Here is a 22,558-nt window from a genome sequence, read left to right as displayed (position 1 = left end):
GAATGTTCAAGGAAATGGGATGCAACAGTTTTTCTTTCTTTCTTTCATCCCCCTACCCCCCCAGCTTCCAAATCATGGTTGACAACATTAATATTCCATCTTCTGCATTCTTACTCTTTTTCTTTATGCAGATTAACAATCTTTTCTCATTTTATTGAAATTTCCATGAAAGTTCAAGGAAATGGGATACAACAGTTTTTCTTTCTTTCTTTTATCCCCGAACACGCCCCAGCTTCCCAATCATGGTTGACAACATTAATATTCTATCTTCTGCATTCTTACTCTTTTTCTTTATGCAGATTAACAATCTTTTTATTATTTTATTGAAATTTCCATGAATGTTCAAGGAAATGGGATACAGCAGTTTTTCTTTCTTTCTTTCATCCCCCACACCCCCCAGCTTCCAAATCATGGTTGACAACATAATATTCTATCTTCTGCCTTCATACTCTTTTTCTTTATGCATTTAACAATCTTGTCATTATTTTATTGAAATTTCATGAATGTTCAAGGAAATGGGATAAAACATTTTCTCTTTCTTTCTTGTATCCCCCACTCCCCATGCTTCCAAATCATGGTTAACAACATTAATATTCTATCTTCTGCATTCTTACTCTTTTTCTTTATGCAGATTACCAATCTTTTTAATATTTTATTGAAATTTCCATGAATGTTCAAGGAAATGGTATACAACAGTTTTTCTTTCTTTCTTTTATCCCCCACCACCCCCACCTTCCAAATCATGGTTGACAACATTAATATTCAATTTTCTGTATTCTTACACTTTTACTTTATGCAGATTAAGAATCTTTTTATTATTTTATTAAAATTTCCATGAATGTTCAAGGAAATTGGATACAACGGTTTTTCTTTCTTTCTTTTATCCCCCACTGGCCCGCAGCTTCTAAATCATGGTTGACAACATTAATATTCTATCTTCTGCATTCTTACTCTTTTTCTTTATGCAGACTAACAATCTTTTTATTATTTTATTGAAATTTCCATGAATGTTCAAGGAAATGTGATACAACATTATTTCTTTCTTTCTTTCATCCCCCACGCACCCAGCTTCCAAATCGTGGTTGACAATATTAATATTCAATGTTCTGCATTCTTACACTTTTTCTTTATGCAGATTAACAATCTTTTTATTATTTTATTGAAATTTCCATCAATGTTCAAGGAAATGATACAACAGTTTTTCTTTCTTTCTTTCATCCCCCTACCCCCACAGCTTCCAAATCATGGTTGACAACATTAATATTCCATCTTCTGCATTCTTACACTTTTTCTCTATGCAGATTAACAATCTTTTTATTATTTTATTGAAATTTCCATGAGTGTTCAAGGAAATGGGATACAACAGTTTTTCTTTCTTTCTTTTATCCCCCACCCCCCCGGCTCCCAAATCATGGTTGACAACATTAATATTCCATCTTCTGCATTCTTACTCTTTTTCTTTATGCAGATTAGCAATCTTTTTATTATTTTATTGAAATTTCCATGAATGTTCAAGGAAATGGGAGGCAACAGTTTTTCTTTCTTTCTTTTATCCCCCAACCCCCCAGCGTCAAAATCATGGTTGACAACACTAATATTCTATCTTCTGCATTCTTACTCTTTTTCTTTATGCAGATTACCAATCTTTTTATTATTTTATTGAACTTTCCATGAATGTTCAAGGAAATGGTATACAACTGTTTTTCTTTCTTTCTTTTATCCCCCACTCCCCCCCAGTTTACAAATCATGGTTGACAACATTAATATTCTATCTTCTGCATTCTTACTCTTTTTCTTTATGCAGATTAACAATCTTTTTATTATTTTATTGAAATTTCCATGAATGTTCCAGTAAATGGGATACAGCCGTTTTTCGTTCTTTCTTTTATCCTCCAGCGACCCCAGCTTCCAAATCATGGTTGACAACATTAATATTCTATCTTCTGCATTCTTACTCTTTTTCTTTATGCAGATTAACAATCTTTTTATTATTTTATTGAAATTTCCATGAATGTACCAGGAAATGGGATACAACAGTTTTTCTTTCTTTCTTTTATCCAGCACCCCTGCCATCTTCCAAATCATGGTTGACAACATTAATATTCAATCTTCTGCATTCTTACACTTTTACTTTATGCAGATTAACAATCTTTTTCTTATTTTATTGAAAATTCCATGAATGTTCCAGTAAATGGGATACAACAGTTTTTCTTTCTTTCTTTTATCCTCCAGCGCCCCCAGCTTCTAAAACATGGTTGACAACATTAATATACTATCTTCTGCATTCTTACTCTTTTTCTTTATGCAGATTAACAATCTTTTTATTATTTTATTGAAATTTCCATGAATGTTCAAGGAAATGGGATACAACAGTTTTTCCTTCTTTCTTTCATCCCCCACCCCCCCACAGCTTCCAAATCATGGTTGACAACATAATATTCTATCTTCTGCCTTCATACTCTTTTTCTTTATGCATTTAACAATCTTGTCATTATTTTATTGAAATTTCATGAATGTTGAAGGAAATGGGATAAAACATTTTCTCTTTCTTTCTTGTATCCCCCACTCCCCATGCTTCCAAATCATGGTTGACAACATTAATATTCTATCTTCTGCATTCTTACTCTTTTTCTATATGCAGATTACCAATCTTTTTAATATTTTATTGAAATTTCCATGAATGTTCAAGGAAATGGAATACAACAGTTTTTCTTTCTTTCTTTTATCCCCCACCACCTCCCACCTTCCAAATCATGGTTGGCAACAGTAATATTCAATCTTCTGCATTCTTACACTTTTACTTTATGCAGATTAACAATCTTTTTATTATTTTATTAAAATTTCCATGAATGTTCAAGGAAATTGGATACAACAGTTTTTCTTTCTTTCTTTTATCCCCCACTTGCCCGCAGCTTCTAATTCATGGTTGACAACATTAATATTCTATCTTCTGCATTCTTACTCTTTTTCTTTATGCAGATTAACTATCTTTTTATCATTTTATTGAAATTTTCATGAATGTTCAAGGAAATGTGATACAACATTATTTCTTTCTTTCTTTCATCCCCCACGCACCCAGCTTCCAAATCGTGGTTGACAATATTAATATTCAATGTTCTGCATTCTTACACTTTTTCTTTATGCAGATTAACAATCTTTTTATTATTTTATTGAAATTTCCATCAATGTTCAAGGAAATGATACAACAGTTTTTCTTTCTTTCTTTCATCCCCCTACCCCCACAGCTTCCAAATCATGGTTGACAACATTAATATTCCATCTTCTGCATTCTTACACTTTTTCTCTATGCAGATTAACAATCTTTTTATTATTTTATTGAAATTTCCATGAGTGTTCAAGGAAATGGGATACAACAGTTTTTCTTTCTTTCTTTTATCCCCCACCCCCCCGGCTTCCAAATCATGGTTGACAACATTAATATTCCATCTTCTGCATTCTTACTCTTTTTCTTTATGCAGATTAGCAATCTTTTTATTATTTTATTGAAATTTCCATGAATGTTCAAGGAAATGGGAGGCAACAGTTTTTCTTTCTTTCTTTTATCCACCAACCCCCCAGCGTCAAAATCATGGTTGACAACACTAATATTCTATCTTCTGCATTCTTACTCTTTTTCTTTATGCAGATTACCAATCTTTTTATTATTTTATTGAACTTTCCATGAATGTTCAAGGAAATGGTATACAACTGTTTTTCTTTCTTTCTTTTATCCCCCACTCCCCCCCAGTTTACAAATCATGGTTGACAACATTAATATTCTATCTTCTGCATTCTTACTCTTTTTCTTTATGCAGATTAACAATCTTTTTATTATTTTATTGAAATTTCCATGAATGTTCCAGTAAATGGGATACAGCCGTTTTTCGTTCTTTCTTTTATCCTCCAGCGACCCCAGCTTCCAAATCATGGTTGACAACATTAATATTCTATCTTCTGCATTCTTACTCTTTTTCTTTATGCAGATTAACAATCTTTTTATTATTTTATTGAAATTTCCATGAATGTACCAGGAAATGGGATACAACAGTTTTTCTTTCTTTCTTTTATCCAGCACCCCTGCCATCTTCCAAATCATGGTTGACAACATTAATATTCAATCTTCTGCATTCTTACACTTTTACTTTATGCAGATTAACAATCTTTTTCTTATTTTATTGAAAATTCCATGAATGTTCCAGTAAATGGGATACAACAGTTTTTCTTTCTTTCTTTTATCCTCCAGCGCCCCCAGCTTCTAAAACATGGTTGACAACATTAATATACTATCTTCTGCATTCTTACTCTTTTTCTTTATGCAGATTAACAATCTTTTTATTATTTTATTGAAATTTCCATGAATGTTCAAGGAAAAGGGATACAACAGTTTTTCCTTCTTTCTTTCATCCCCCACCCCCCCACAGCTTCCAAATCATGGTTGACAACATAATATTCTATCTTCTGCCTTCATACTCTTTTTCTTTATGCATTTAACAATCTTGTCATTATTTTATTGAAATTTCATGAATGTTGAAGGAAATGGGATAAAACATTTTCTCTTTCTTTCTTGTATCCCCCACTCCCCATGCTTCCAAATCATGGTTGACAACATTAATATTCTATCTTCTGCATTCTTACTCTTTTTCTATATGCAGATTACCAATCTTTTTAATATTTTATTGAAATTTCCATGAATGTTCAAGGAAATGGAATACAACAGTTTTTCTTTCTTTCTTTTATCCCCCACCACCTCCCACCTTCCAAATCATGGTTGGCAACAGTAATATTCAATCTTCTGCATTCTTACACTTTTACTTTATGCAGATTAACAATCTTTTTATTATTTTATTAAAATTTCCATGAATGTTCAAGGAAATTGGATACAACAGTTTTTCTTTCTTTCTTTTATCCCCCACTTGCCCGCAGCTTCTAATTCATGGTTGACAACATTAATATTCTATCTTCTGCATTCTTACTCTTTTTCTTTATGCAGATTAACTATCTTTTTATCATTTTATTGAAATTTCTATGAATGTTCAAGGAAATGGGATACAACATTTTCTCTTTCTTTCTTTTATCCCCCACTCCCCAAACTTCCAAATCATGGTCGACAACATTCATATTCTATCTTCTGCATTCTTACTCTTTTTCTTTATGCAGATTACCAATCTTTTTAATATTTTATTGAAATTTCCATGAATGTTCAAGGAAATGGTATACAACAGTTTTTCTTTCTTTCTTTTATCCCCCACCACCCACCACCTTCCAAATCATGGTTGACAACATTAATATTCAATCTTCTGTATTCTTACACTTTTTCTTTATGTAAATAACAATCTATTTATTATTTTATTGAAATTTCCATGAATGTCCAAGGAAATGGGATACAACATTTTTTCTTTCTTTCTTTTATCCCCCACACCCCCAGCTTCCAAATCGTGGTTGACAACATTAGTATTCAATCTTCGGCATTCTTACACTTTTTTTTTATGCAGTTGAACAATCTTTTTATTATTTTAATGAAATTTCTATGAATGTTCAAGGAAATGGAATACAACAGTTTTTCTTTCTTTCTTTTATCTCCCACCACCTCCCACCTTCCAAATCATGGTTGGCAACAGTAATATTCAATCTTGTGCATTCTTACACTTTTACTTTATGCAGATTAACAATCTTTTTATTATTTTATTAAAATTTCCATGAATGTTCAAGGAAATTGGATACAACAGTTTTTCTTTCTTTCTTTCATCCCGCACGCCCCCAGCTTCCAAATCGTGGTTGACAATATTAATATTCAATGTTCTGCATTCTTACACTTTTTCTTTATGCAGATTAACAATTTTTTATTATTTTATTGAAATTTCCATGAATGTTCAAGGAAATGGGATACAAAGGTTTTTCTTTCTTTCTTTCATCCCCCTACCCCCCCAGCTTCCAAAACATGGTTGACAACATTAATATTCCATCTTCTGCATTCTTACTCTTTTTCTTTATGCAGATTAACAATCTTTTATTATTTTATTGAAATTTCCATGAAAGTTCAAGGAAATGGGATACAACAGTTTTTCTTTCTTTCTTTTATCCCCCAACACGCCCCAGCTTCCCAATCATGGTTGACAACATTAATATTCTATCTTCTGCATTCTTACTCTTTTTCTTTATGCAGATTAACAATCTTTTTATTATTTTATTGAAATTTCCATGAATGTTCAAGGAAATGGTATACAACAGTTTTTCTTTCTTTCTTTTATCCCGCACAACCCCCCAGATTCCAAATCATTGTTGACAACATTAACATTCAATCTTCTGCATTCTTAATCTTTTTCTTTATGCAGATTAACAATCTTTTTATTATTTTATTGAAATTGCCATGAATGTTCAAGGAAATGGGATACAACATTTTTTCTTTCTTTCTTTTATCCTCCAGCGCCCCCAGCTTCCAAATCATGGTTTACAACATTAATATTCTATCTTCTGCATTCTTACTCTTTTTCTCTATGCAGATTAACAATCTTTTTATTATTGTATTGAAATTTCCATGAATGTTCAAGGAAATGGGATACAACAGTTTTTCATTCTTTCTTTTATCCCGCATAACCCCCCAGATTCCAAATCATTGTTGACAACATTAACATTCTATCTTCGTCATTCTTACTCTTTTTCTCTATGCAGATTAAGAATCTCTTTATTATTTTATTGAAATTTCAATGAATGTTCATAGAAATGTGACACAAGAGTTTTTCTTTCTTTCTTTTATCCCCCACCCCAACAGCTTCCAAATCTTAGTTCCCAACACTAATATTCTATCTTCTGCATTCTTACACTTTTTCTTTATGCATATTAACAATCTTTTTATTATTTTATTGAAATTTCGATGAATGTTCAAGGAAATGGGATACAACAGTTTTTCTTTCATTCTTTTATCCACCACCCCCCCGGCTTCCAAATCATGATTGAAAACATTAATATTCTACCTTCTGCATTCTTACTGTTTTCCTTTATGCAGATTAACAATCTTTTCTTATTTTATTGAAATTTCCATGAAAGTTCAAGGAAATGGGATACAACAGTTTTTCTTTCTTTCTTTTATCCCGCCACACCCACCAGCTTCCCAATCATGGTTGACAACATTAATATTCTATCTTCTGCATTCTTACTCTTTTTCTCTATGCAGATTAACAATCTTTTTATTATTTTATTGAAATTTCCATGAATGTTCAAGGAAATGGGATACAACAATTTTTCTTTCTTTCTTTTATCCCGCACAACCCCCCAGCTTCCAAATCATTGTTGACAACATTAACATTCTATCTTCTGCATTCTTACTCTTTTTCTTTATGCAGATTAACAATCTTTTTATTATTTTATTGAAATTGCCATGAATGTTCAAGGAAATGGGATACAACTGTGTTTCTTTCTTTCTTTTATCCTCCAGCGCCCCCAGCTTCCAAATCATGGTTGACAACATTAACATTCTATCTCCTGCATTCTTACTGTTTTCCTTTATGCAGATTAACAATCTTTTCTTATTTTATTGAAATTTCCATGAAAGTTCAAGGAAATGGGATACAACAGTTTTTCTTTCTTTCTTTTATCCCCCCACACCCACCAGCTTCCCAATCATGGTTGACAACATTAATATTCTATCTTCTGCATTCTTACTCTTTTTCTCTATGCAGATTAACAATCTTTTTATTATTTTATTGAAATTTCCATGAATGTTCAAGGAAATGGGATACAACAGTTTTTCTTTCTTTCTTTCATCACCCACCCCCCCAGCTTCCAAATCATGGATAACAACATAATATTCTATCTTCTGCCTTCATATTCTTTTTCTTTATGCAGATTCACAATCTTGTCATTATTTTATTGAAATTTCATGAATGTTCAAGGAAATGGGATACAACAGTTTTTCTTTCTTTCTTTTATCCCCCACCCCCGCCAGCTTCCAAATCATGGTTGACAACATGAACATTCTATCTCCTGCATTCTTACTCTTTTTCTTCATGCAGATTAACAATCTTTTATTATTTATTTGAAATTTCCATGAATGTTCAAGGAAATGGGATACAACAGTTTTTTATTCTTTCTTTCATCCCCCACCATCCCAGCTTCCAAATCATGGTTGACAACATAATATTGTATCTTCTGCCTTCATACTCTTTTTCTTTATGCATGTAACAATCTTGTCATTATTTTACTGAAATTTCATGAATGTTCAAAGAAATGGGATACAACATTTTCTCTTTCTTTCTTTTATCCCCCACTCCCCAAGCTTCCAAATCATGGTTGACAACATTAATATTCTATCTTCTGCATTCTTACTCTTTTTCTTTATGCAGATTACCAATCTTTTAAATATTTTATTGAAATTTCCATGAATGTTCAAGGAAATGGTATACAACAGTTTTTCTTTCTTTCTTTTATCCCCCACCACCCACCACCTTCCAAATCATGGTTGACAACATTCATATTCAATCTTCTGTATTCTTACACTTTTTCTTTATGTAAATAACAATCTATTTATTATTTTATTGAAATTTCCATGAATGTCCAAGGAAATGGGATACAACATTTTTTCTTTCTCTCTTTTATCCCCCACGTCCCCAGCTTCCAAATCGTTGTTGACAACATTAATATTCAATCTTCGGCATTCTTACACTTTTTCTTTATGCAGATTAACAATCTTTTTATTATTTTAATGAAATTTCCATGAATGTTCAAGGAAATGGAATACAACAGTTTTTCTTTCTTTCTTTTATCCCCCACCACCTCCCACCTTCCAAATCATGGTTGGCAACAGTAATATTCAATCTTCTGCATTCTTACACTTTTACTTTATGCAGATTAACAATCTTTTTATTATTTTATTAAAATTTCCATGAATGTTCAAGGAAATTGGATACTACAGTTTTTCTTTCTTTCTTTTATCCCCCACTTGCCCGCAGCTTCTAATTCATGGTTGACAACATTAATATTCTATCTTCTGCATTCTTACTCTTTTTCTTTATGCAGATTAACTATCTTTTTATCATTTTATTGAAATTTCTATGAATGTTCAAGGAAATGGGATACAACATTATTTCTTTCTTTCTTTTATCCCGCACGCCCCCAGCTTCCAAATCGTGGTTGACAATATTAATATTCAATGTTCTGCATTCTTACACTTTTTCTTTATGCAGATTAACAATTTTTTATTATTTTATTGAAATTTCCATGAATGTTCAAGGAAATGGGATGCAACAGTTTTTCTTTCTTTCTTTCATCCCCCTACCCCCCCAGCTTCCAAATCATGGTTGACAACATTAATATTCCATCTTCTGCATTCTTACTCTTTTTCTTTATGCAGATTAACAATCTTTTCTCATTTTATTGAAATTTCCATGAAAGTTCAAGGAAATGGGATACAACAGTTTTTCTTTCTTTCTTTTATCCCCGAACACGCCCCAGCTTCCCAATCATGGTTGACAACATTAATATTCTATCTTCTGCATTCTTACTCTTTTTCTTTATGCAGATTAACAATCTTTTTATTATTTTATTGAAATTTCCATGAATGTTCAAGGAAATGGGATACAGCAGTTTTTCTTTCTTTCTTTCATCCCCCACACCCCCCAGCTTCCAAATCATGGTTGACAACATAATATTCTATCTTCTGCCTTCATACTCTTTTTCTTTATGCATTTAACAATCTTGTCATTATTTTATTGAAATTTCATGAATGTTCAAGGAAATGGGATAAAACATTTTCTCTTTCTTTCTTGTATCCCCCACTCCCCATGCTTCCAAATCATGGTTAACAACATTAATATTCTATCTTCTGCATTCTTACTCTTTTTCTTTATGCAGATTACCAATCTTTTTAATATTTTATTGAAATTTCCATGAATGTTCAAGGAAATGGTATACAACAGTTTTTCTTTCTTTCTTTTATCCCCCACCACCCCCACCTTCCAAATCATGGTTGACAACATTAATATTCAATTTTCTGTATTCTTACACTTTTACTTTATGCAGATTAAGAATCTTTTTATTATTTTATTAAAATTTCCATGAATGTTCAAGGAAATTGGATACAACGGTTTTTCTTTCTTTCTTTTATCCCCCACTGGCCCGCAGCTTCTAAATCATGGTTGACAACATTAATATTCTATCTTCTGCATTCTTACTCTTTTTCTTTATGCAGACTAACAATCTTTTTATTATTTTATTGAAATTTCCATGAATGTTCAAGGAAATGTGATACAACATTATTTCTTTCTTTCTTTCATCCCCCACGCACCCAGCTTCCAAATCGTGGTTGACAATATTAATATTCAATGTTCTGCATTCTTACACTTTTTCTTTATGCAGATTAACAATCTTTTTATTATTTTATTGAAATTTCCATCAATGTTCAAGGAAATGATACAACAGTTTTTCTTTCTTTCTTTCATCCCCCTACCCCCACAGCTTCCAAATCATGGTTGACAACATTAATATTCCATCTTCTGCATTCTTACACTTTTTCTCTATGCAGATTAACAATCTTTTTATTATTTTATTGAAATTTCCATGAGTGTTCAAGGAAATGGGATACAACAGTTTTTCTTTCTTTCTTTTATCCCCCACCCCCCCGGCTCCCAAATCATGGTTGACAACATTAATATTCCATCTTCTGCATTCTTACTCTTTTTCTTTATGCAGATTAGCAATCTTTTTATTATTTTATTGAAATTTCCATGAATGTTCAAGGAAATGGGAGGCAACAGTTTTTCTTTCTTTCTTTTATCCCCCAACCCCCCAGCGTCAAAATCATGGTTGACAACACTAATATTCTATCTTCTGCATTCTTACTCTTTTTCTTTATGCAGATTACCAATCTTTTTATTATTTTATTGAACTTTCCATGAATGTTCAAGGAAATGGTATACAACTGTTTTTCTTTCTTTCTTTTATCCCCCACTCCCCCCCAGTTTACAAATCATGGTTGACAACATTAATATTCTATCTTCTGCATTCTTACTCTTTTTCTTTATGCAGATTAACAATCTTTTTATTATTTTATTGAAATTTCCATGAATGTTCCAGTAAATGGGATACAGCCGTTTTTCGTTCTTTCTTTTATCCTCCAGCGACCCCAGCTTCCAAATCATGGTTGACAACATTAATATTCTATCTTCTGCATTCTTACTCTTTTTCTTTATGCAGATTAACAATCTTTTTATTATTTTATTGAAATTTCCATGAATGTACCAGGAAATGGGATACAACAGTTTTTCTTTCTTTCTTTTATCCAGCACCCCTGCCATCTTCCAAATCATGGTTGACAACATTAATATTCAATCTTCTGCATTCTTACACTTTTACTTTATGCAGATTAACAATCTTTTTCTTATTTTATTGAAAATTCCATGAATGTTCCAGTAAATGGGATACAACAGTTTTTCTTTCTTTCTTTTATCCTCCAGCGCCCCCAGCTTCTAAAACATGGTTGACAACATTAATATACTATCTTCTGCATTCTTACTCTTTTTCTTTATGCAGATTAACAATCTTTTTATTATTTTATTGAAATTTCCATGAATGTTCAAGGAAATGGGATACAACAGTTTTTCCTTCTTTCTTTCATCCCCCACCCCCCCACAGCTTCCAAATCATGGTTGACAACATAATATTCTATCTTCTGCCTTCATACTCTTTTTCTTTATGCATTTAACAATCTTGTCATTATTTTATTGAAATTTCATGAATGTTGAAGGAAATGGGATAAAACATTTTCTCTTTCTTTCTTGTATCCCCCACTCCCCATGCTTCCAAATCATGGTTGACAACATTAATATTCTATCTTCTGCATTCTTACTCTTTTTCTATATGCAGATTACCAATCTTTTTAATATTTTATTGAAATTTCCATGAATGTTCAAGGAAATGGAATACAACAGTTTTTCTTTCTTTCTTTTATCCCCCACCACCTCCCACCTTCCAAATCATGGTTGGCAACAGTAATATTCAATCTTCTGCATTCTTACACTTTTACTTTATGCAGATTAACAATCTTTTTATTATTTTATTAAAATTTCCATGAATGTTCAAGGAAATTGGATACAACAGTTTTTCTTTCTTTCTTTTATCCCCCACTTGCCCGCAGCTTCTAATTCATGGTTGACAACATTAATATTCTATCTTCTGCATTCTTACTCTTTTTCTTTATGCAGATTAACTATCTTTTTATCATTTTATTGAAATTTTCATGAATGTTCAAGGAAATGTGATACAACATTATTTCTTTCTTTCTTTCATCCCCCACGCACCCAGCTTCCAAATCGTGGTTGACAATATTAATATTCAATGTTCTGCATTCTTACACTTTTTCTTTATGCAGATTAACAATCTTTTTATTATTTTATTGAAATTTCCATCAATGTTCAAGGAAATGATACAACAGTTTTTCTTTCTTTCTTTCATCCCCCTACCCCCACAGCTTCCAAATCATGGTTGACAACATTAATATTCCATCTTCTGCATTCTTACACTTTTTCTCTATGCAGATTAACAATCTTTTTATTATTTTATTGAAATTTCCATGAGTGTTCAAGGAAATGGGATACAACAGTTTTTCTTTCTTTCTTTTATCCCCCACCCCCCCGGCTTCCAAATCATGGTTGACAACATTAATATTCCATCTTCTGCATTCTTACTCTTTTTCTTTATGCAGATTAGCAATCTTTTTATTATTTTATTGAAATTTCCATGAATGTTCAAGGAAATGGGAGGCAACAGTTTTTCTTTCTTTCTTTTATCCACCAACCCCCCAGCGTCAAAATCATGGTTGACAACACTAATATTCTATCTTCTGCATTCTTACTCTTTTTCTTTATGCAGATTACCAATCTTTTTATTATTTTATTGAACTTTCCATGAATGTTCAAGGAAATGGTATACAACTGTTTTTCTTTCTTTCTTTTATCCCCCACTCCCCCCCAGTTTACAAATCATGGTTGACAACATTAATATTCTATCTTCTGCATTCTTACTCTATTTCTTTATGCAGATTAACAATCTTTTTATTATTTTATTGAAATTTCCATGAATGTTCCAGTAAATGGGATACAGCCGTTTTTCGTTCTTTCTTTTATCCTCCAGCGACCCCAGCTTCCAAATCATGGTTGACAACATTAATATTCTATCTTCTGCATTCTTACTCTTTTTCTTTATGCAGATTAACAATCTTTTTATTATTTTATTGAAATTTCCATGAATGTACCAGGAAATGGGATACAACAGTTTTTCTTTCTTTCTTTTATCCAGCACCCCTGCCATCTTCCAAATCATGGTTGACAACATTAATATTCAATCTTCTGCATTCTTACACTTTTACTTTATGCAGATTAACAATCTTTTTCTTATTTTATTGAAAATTCCATGAATGTTCCAGTAAATGGGATACAACAGTTTTTCTTTCTTTCTTTTATCCTCCAGCGCCCCCAGCTTCTAAAACATGGTTGACAACATTAATATACTATCTTCTGCATTCTTACTCTTTTTCTTTATGCAGATTAACAATCTTTTTATTATTTTATTGAAATTTCCATGAATGTTCAAGGAAAAGGGATACAACAGTTTTTCCTTCTTTCTTTCATCCCCCACCCCCCCACAGCTTCCAAATAATGGTTGACAACATAATATTCTATCTTCTGCCTTCATACTCTTTTTCTTTATGCATTTAACAATCTTGTCATTATTTTATTGAAATTTCATGAATGTTGAAGGAAATGGGATAAAACATTTTCTCTTTCTTTCTTGTATCCCCCACTCCCCATGCTTCCAAATCATGGTTGACAACATTAATATTCTATCTTCTGCATTCTTACTCTTTTTCTATATGCAGATTACCAATCTTTTTAATATTTTATTGAAATTTCCATGAATGTTCAAGGAAATGGAATACAACAGTTTTTCTTTCTTTCTTTTATCCCCCACCACCTCCCACCTTCCAAATCATGGTTGGCAACAGTAATATTCAATCTTCTGCATTCTTACACTTTTACTTTATGCAGATTAACAATCTTTTTATTATTTTATTAAAATTTCCATGAATGTTCAAGGAAATTGGATACAACAGTTTTTCTTTCTTTCTTTTATCCCCCACTTGCCCGCAGCTTCTAATTCATGGTTGACAACATTAATATTCTATCTTCTGCATTCTTACTCTTTTTCTTTATGCAGATTAACTATCTTTTTATCATTTTATTGAAATTTCTATGAATGTTCAAGGAAATGGGATACAACAGTTTTTCTTACTTTCTTTTATCCCCCACGCCCCCCCAGCTTCCAAATCATGTTTGACAACATTAATATTCTATCTTCTGCATTCTTTCACTTTTTCTTTATGCAGACTAACAATCTTTTTATTATTTTATTGAATTTTCCATGAATGTTCAAGGAAATGTGATACAACATTATTTCTTTCTTTCTTTTATCCCGCACGCCCCCAGCTTCCAAATCGTGGTTGACAATATTAATATTCAATGTTCTGCATTCTTACACTTTTTCTTTATGCAGATTAACAATTTTTTATTATTTTATTGAAATTTCCATGAATGTTCAAGGAAATGGGATGCAACAGTTTTTCTTTCTTTCTTTCATCCCCCTACCCCCCCAGCTTCCAAATCATGGTTGACAAAATTAATATTCCATCTTCTGCATTCTTACTCTTTTTCTTTATGCAGATTAACAATCTTTTCTTATTTTATTGAAATTTCCATGAAAGTTCAAGGAAATGGGATACAACAGTTTTTCTTTCTTTCTTTTATCCCCCAACACGCCCCAGCTTCCCAATCATGGTTGACAACATTAATATTCTATCTTCTGCATTCTTACTCTTTTTCTCTGTGCAGATTAACAATCTTTTTACTATTTTATTGAAATTTCCATGAATGTTCAAGGAAATGGGATACAACAGTTTTTCTTTCTTTCTTTTATCCCCCACAACCCCCCAGCTTCTAAAACATGGTTGACAACATTAATATTCTATCTTCTGCATTCTTACTCTTTTTCTTTATGCAGATTAACAATCTTTTTATTATTGTATTGAAATTTCCATGAATGTTCAAGGAAATGGGATACAACAGTTTTTCTTTCTTTCTTTTATCCCCCACCCCCGCCAGCTTCCAAATCATGGTTGACAACATGAACATTCTATCTCCTGCATTCTTACTCTTTTTCTTCATGCAGATTAACAATCTTTTATTATTTATTTGAAATTTCCATGAATGTTCAAGGAAATGGGATACAACAGTTTTTTTTTCTTTCTTTCATCCCCCACCCTCCCAGCTTCCAAATCATGGTTGACAACATAATATTGTATCTTCTGCCTTCATACTCTTTTTCTTTATGCATTTAACAATCTTGTCATTATTTTACTGAAATTTCATGAATGTTCAAGGAAATGGGATACAACATTTTCTCTTTCTTTCTTTTATCCCCCACTCCCCAAGCTTCCAAATCATGGTCGACAACATTCATATTCTATCTTCTGCATTCTTACTCTTTTTCTTTATGCAGATTACCAATCTTTTTAATATTTTATTGAAATTTCCATGAATGTTCAAGGAAATGGTATACAACAGTTTTTCTTTCTTTCTTTTATCCCCCACCACCCACCACCTTCCAAATCATGGTTGACAACATTAATATTCAATCTTCTGTATTCTTACACTTTTTCTTTATGTAAATAACAATCTATTTATTATTTTATTGAAATTTCCATGAATGTCCAAGGAAATGGGATACAACATTTTTTCTTTCTTTCTTTTATCCCCCACATCCCCAGCTTCCAAATCGTGGTTGACAACATTAGTATTCAATCTTCGGCATTCTTACACTTTTTTTTTATGCAGTTGAACAATCTTTTTATTATTTTAATGAAATTTCTATGAATGTTCAAGGAAATGGAATACAACAGTTTTTGTTTCTTTCTTTTATCTCCCACCACCTCCCACTTTCCAAATCATGGTTGGCAACAGTAATATTCAATCTTGTGCATTCTTACATTTTTACTTTATGCAGACTAACAATCTTTTTATTATTTTATTGAAATTTCCATGAATGTTCAAGGAAATGTGATACAACATTATTTCTTTCTTTCTTTCATCCCGCACGCCCCCAGCTTCCAAATCGTGGTTGACAATATTGATATTCAATGTTCTGCATTCTTACACTTTTTCTTTATGCAGATTAACAATTTTTTATTATTTTATTGAAATTTCCATGAATGTTCAAGGAAATGGGATACAACAGTTTTTCTTTCTTTCTTTCATCCCCCTACCCCCCCAGCTTCCAAAACATGGTTGACAACATTAATATTCCATCTTCTGCATTCTTACTCTTTTTCTTTATGCAGATTAACAATCTTTTATTATTTTATTGAAATTTCCATGAAAGTTCAAGGAAATGGGATACAACAGTTTTTCTTTCTTTCTTTTATCCCCCAACACGCCCCAGCTTCCCAATCATGGTTGACAACATTAATATTCTATCTTCTGCATTCTTACTCTTTTTCTCTATGCAGATTAACAATCTTTTTATTATTGTATTGAAATTTCCATGAATGTTCAAGGAAATGGGATACAACAGTTTTTCATTCTTTCTTTTATCCCGCATAACCCCCCAGATTCCAAATCATTGTTGACAACATTAACATTCTATCTTCGTCATTCTTACTCTTTTTCTCTATGCAGATTAAGAATCTCTTTATTATTTTATTGAAATTTCAATGAATGTTCATAGAAATGTGACACAAGAGTTTTTCTTTCTTTCTTTTATCCCCCACCCCAACAGCTTCCAAATCTTAGTTCCCAACACTAATATTCTATCTTCTGCATTCTTACACTTTTTCTTTATGCATATTAACAATCTTTTTATTATTTTATTGAAATTTCGATGAATGTTCAAGGAAATGGGATAAAACAGTTTTTCTTTCTTTCTTTTATCCCGCACAACCCGACAGATTCCAAATCATTGTTGACAACATTAACATTCTATCTTCGTCATTCTTACTCTTTTTCTCTATGCAGATTAAGAATCTTTTTATTATTTTATTGAAATTTCCATGAATGTTAAAGGAAATGGGATACAACACTTTTTCTTTCTTTCTATCATCCCCCAACCCCACCAGCTTCCAAATCATTGTTGACAACATTAATATTCTATCTTCTGCATTCTTACTATTTTTCTTTATGCAGATTACCAATCTTTTTATTATTTTATTGAAATTTCCATGAATGTTCAAGGAAATGGGATACAACAGTTTTTCTTTCATTCTTGTATCCCCCAGCCCCCCAGCTTCCAAATCATGATTGAAAAAATTAATAATCTACCTTCTGCATTCTTACTGTTTTTCTTTATGCAGATTAACAATCTTTTCTTATTTTATTGAAATTTCCATGAATGTTCAAGGAAATGGGATACAACACTTTTTCTGTCTTTCTTTTATCCCCCACCCCCGCCAGGTTCCAAATCATGGTTGACAACATGAACATTCTATCTCCTGCATTCTTACTCTTTTTCTTTATGCAGATTAACTATCTTTTATTATTTTATTGAAATTTCCATGAATGTTCAAGGAAATGGGATACAACAGTTTTTCTTTCTTTCTTTTATCCCCCACGCTCCAAGCTTCCAAATCATGGTTGACAACATTAATATTCTATCTTCTGCATTCTTACTCTTTTTCGTTATGTAGATTACCAATCTTTTTATTATTTTATTGAACTTTCCATGAATGTTCAAGGAAATGGTATACAACAGTTTTTCTTTCATTCTTTTATCCCCCAACCCCCCAAGCTTCCAAATCATGGTTGACAAGATTAATAGTCTATCTTCTGCATTCTTACAATTTTTCTTTATGCAGAATAACAATCTTTTTATTATTTTACTGAAATTTCCATGAATGTTCAAGGAAATGGGATACAACAGTTTTTCTTTCTTTCTTTTATCCCCCACAACCCCCCAGCTTCCAAAACATGGTTGACAACATTAATTATCTATCTTCTGCATTCTTACTCTTTTTCTTTATGCAGATTAACAATCTTTTTATTATTGTATTGAAATTTCCATGAATGTTCAAGGAAATGGGATACAACAGTTTTTCTTTCTTTCTTTTATCCCCCACCCCCGCCAGCTTCCAAATCATGGTTGACAACATAATATTGTATCTTCTGCCTTCATACTCTTTTTCTTTATGCATTTAACAATCTTGTCATTATTTTACTGAAATTTCATGAATGTTCAAGGAAATGGGATACAACATTTTCTCTTTCTTTCTTTTATCCCGCACGCCCCCAGCTTCCAAATCGTGGTTGACAATATTAATATTCAATGTTCTGCATTCTTACACTTTTTCTTTATGCAGATTAACAATTTTTTATTATTTTATTGAAATTTCCATGAATGTTCAAGGAAATGGGATGCAACAGTTTTTCTTTCTTTCTTTCATCCCCCTACCCCCCCAGCTTCCAAATCATGGTTGACAACATTAATATTCCATCTTCTGCATTCTTACTCTTTTTCTTTATGCAGATTAACAATCTTTTCTTATTTTATTGAAATTTCCATGAAAGTTCAAGGAAATGGGATACAACAGTTTTTCTTTCTTTCTTTTATCCCCCAACACGCCCCAGCTTCCCAATCATGGTTGACAACATTAATATTCTATCTTCTGCATTCTTACTCTTTTTCTCTGTGCAGATTAACAATCTTTTTACTATTTTATTGAAATTTCCATGAATGTTCAAGGAAATGGGATACAACAGTTTTTCTTTCTTTCTTTTATCCCCCACAACCCCCCAGCTTCTAAAACATGGTTGACAACATTAATATTCTATCTTCTGCATTCTTACTCTTTTTCTTTATGCAGATTAACAATCTTTTTATTATTGTATTGAAATTTCCATGAATGTTCAAGGAAATGGGATACAACAGTTTTTCTTTCTTTCTTTTATCCCCCACCCCCGCCAGCTTCCAAATCATGGTTGACAACATGAACATTCTATCTCCTGCATTCTTACTCTTTTTCTTCATGCAGATTAACAATCTTTTATTATTTATTTGAAATTTCCATGAATGTTCAAGGAAATGGGATACAACAGTTTTTTTTTCTTTCTTTCATCCCCCACCCTCCCAGCTTCCAAATCATGGTTGACAACATAATATTGTATCTTCTGCCTTCATACTCTTTTTCTTTATGCATTTAACAATCTTGTCATTATTTTACTGAAATTTCATGAATGTTCAAGGAAATGGGATACAACATTTTCTCTTTCTTTCTTTTATCCCCCACTCCCCAAGCTTCCAAATCATGGTCGACAACATTCATATTCTATCTTCTGCATTCTTACTCTTTTTCTTTATGCAGATTACCAATCTTTTTAATATTTTATTGAAATTTCCATGAATGTTCAAGGAAATGGTATACAACAGTTTTTCTTTCTTTCTTTTATCCCCCACCACCCACCACCTTCCAAATCATGGTTGACAACATTAATATTCAATCTTCTGTATTCTTACACTTTTTCTTTATGTAAATAACAATCTATTTATTATTTTATTGAAATTTCCATGAATGTCCAAGGAAATGGGATACAACATTTTTTCTTTCTTTCTTTTATCCCCCACATCCCCAGCTTCCAAATCGTGGTTGACAACATTAGTATTCAATCTTCGGCATTCTTACACTTTTTTTTTATGCAGTTGAACAATCTTTTTATTATTTTAATGAAATTTCTATGAATGTTCAAGGAAATGGAATACAACAGTTTTTGTTTCTTTCTTTTATCTCCCACCACCTCCCACTTTCCAAATCATGGTTGGCAACAGTAATATTCAATCTTGTGCATTCTTACATTTTTACTTTATGCAGACTAACAATCTTTTTATTATTTTATTGAAATTTCCATGAATGTTCAAGGAAATGTGATACAACATTATTTCTTTCTTTCTTTCATCCCGCACGCCCCCAGCTTCCAAATCGTGGTTGACAATATTGATATTCAATGTTCTGCATTCTTACACTTTTTCTTTATGCAGATTAACAATTTTTTATTATTTTATTGAAATTTCCATGAATGTTCAAGGAAATGGGATACAACAGTTTTTCTTTCTTTCTTTCATCCCCCTACCCCCCCAGCTTCCAAAACATGGTTGACAACATTAATATTCCATCTTCTGCATTCTTACTCTTTTTCTTTATGCAGATTAACAATCTTTTATTATTTTATTGAAATTTCCATGAAAGTTCAAGGAAATGGGATACAACAGTTTTTCTTTCTTTCTTTTATCCCCCAACACGCCCCAGCTTCCCAATCATGGTTGACAACATTAATATTCTATCTTCTGCATTCTTACTCTTTTTCTCTATGCAGATTAACAATCTTTTTATTATTGTATTGAAATTTCCATGAATGTTCAAGGAAATGGGATACAACAGTTTTTCATTCTTTCTTTTATCCCGCATAACCCCCCAGATTCCAAATCATTGTTGACAACATTAACATTCTATCTTCGTCATTCTTACTCTTTTTCTCTATGCAGATTAAGAATCTCTTTATTATTTTATTGAAATTTCAATGAATGTTCATAGAAATGTGACACAAGAGTTTTTCTTTCTTTCTTTTATCCCCCACCCCAACAGCTTCCAAATCTTAGTTCCCAACACTAATATTCTATCTTCTGCATTCTTACACTTTTTCTTTATGCATATTAACAATCTTTTTATTATTTTATTGAAATTTCGATGAATGTTCAAGGAAATGGGATAAAACAGTTTTTCTTTCTTTCTTTTATCCCGCACAACCCCCCAGATTCCAAATCATTGTTGACAACATTAACATTCTATCTTCGTCATTCTTACTCTTTTTCTCTATGCAGATTAAGAATCTTTTTATTATTTTATTGAAATTTCCATGAATGTTAAAGGAAATGGGATACAACACTTTTTCTTTCTTTCTATCATCCCCCAACCCCACCAGCTTCCAAATCATTGTTGACAACATTAATATTCTATCTTCTGCATTCTTACTATTTTTCTTTATGCAGATTACCAATCTTTTTATTATTTTATTGAAATTTCCATGAATGTTCAAGGAAATGGGATACAACAGTTTTTCTTTCATTCTTGTATCCCCCAGCCCCCCAGCTTCCAAATCATGATTGAAAAAATTAATATTCTACCTTCTGCATTCTTACTGTTTTTCTTTATGCAGATTAACAATCTTTTCTTATTTTATTGAAATTTCCATGAATGTTCAAGGAAATGGGATACAACACTTTTTCTGTCTTTCTTTTATCCCCCACCCCCGCCAGGTTCCAAATCATGGTTGACAACATGAACATTCTATCTCCTGCATTCTTACTCTTTTTCTTTATGCAGATTAACTATCTTTTATTATTTTATTGAAATTTCCATGAATGTTCAAGGAAATGGGATACAACAGTTTTTCTTTCTTTCTTTTATCCCCCACGCTCCAAGCTTCCAAATCATGGTTGACAACATTAATATTCTATCTTCTGCATTCTTACTCTTTTTCGTTATGTAGATTACCAATCTTTTTATTATTTTATTGAACTTTCCATGAATGTTCAAGGAAATGGTATACAACAGTTTTTCTTTCATTCTTTTATCCCCCAACCCCCCAAGCTTCCAAATCATGGTTGACAAGATTAATAGTCTATCTTCTGCATTCTTACAATTTTTCTTTATGCAGAATAACAATCTTTTTATTATTTTACTGAAATTTCCATGAATGTTCAAGGAAATGGGATACAACAGTTTTTCTTTCTTTCTTTTATCCCCCACAACCCCCCAGCTTCCAAAACATGGTTCACAACATTAATTATCTATCTTCTGCATTCTTACTCTTTTTCTTTATGCAGATTAACAATCTTTTTATTATTGTATTGAAATTTCCATGAATGTTCAAGGAAATGGGATACAACAGTTTTTCTTTCTTTCTTTTATCCCCCACCCCCGCCAGCTTCCAAATCATGGTTGACAACATAATATTGTATCTTCTGCCTTCATACTCTTTTTCTTTATGCAGATTACCAATCTTTTTAATATTTGATTGAAATTTCCATGAATGTTCAAGGAAATGGTATACAACAGTTTTTCTTTCTTTCTTTTATCCCCCACCACCCACCACCTTCCAAATCATGGTTGACAACCTTCATATTCAATCTTCTGTATTCTTACACTTTTTCTTTATGTAAATAACAATCTATTTATTATTTTATTGAAATTTCCATGAATGTCCAAGGAAATGGGATACAACATTTTTTCTTTCTCTCTTTTATCCCCCACGCCCCCAGCTTCCAAATCGTGGTTGACAACATTAATATTCAATCTTCGGCATTCTTACACTTTTTCTTTATGCAGATTAACAATCTTTTTATTATTTTAATGAAATTTCCATGAATGTTCAAGGAAATGGAATACAACAGTTTTTCTTTCTTTCTTTTATCCCCCACCACCTCCCACCTTCCAAATCATGGTTGGCAACAGTAATATTCAATCTTCTGCATT

Source organism: Cynocephalus volans, chromosome 4 (genome assembly GCF_027409185.1).
Source record: "Cynocephalus volans isolate mCynVol1 chromosome 4, mCynVol1.pri, whole genome shotgun sequence".
NCBI classification, from domain to species: Eukaryota; Metazoa; Chordata; class Mammalia; order Dermoptera; family Cynocephalidae; genus Cynocephalus; species Cynocephalus volans.
The sequence above is the reverse complement of the archived record's forward strand: the minus strand, read 5'-3'. Positions refer to the sequence as shown.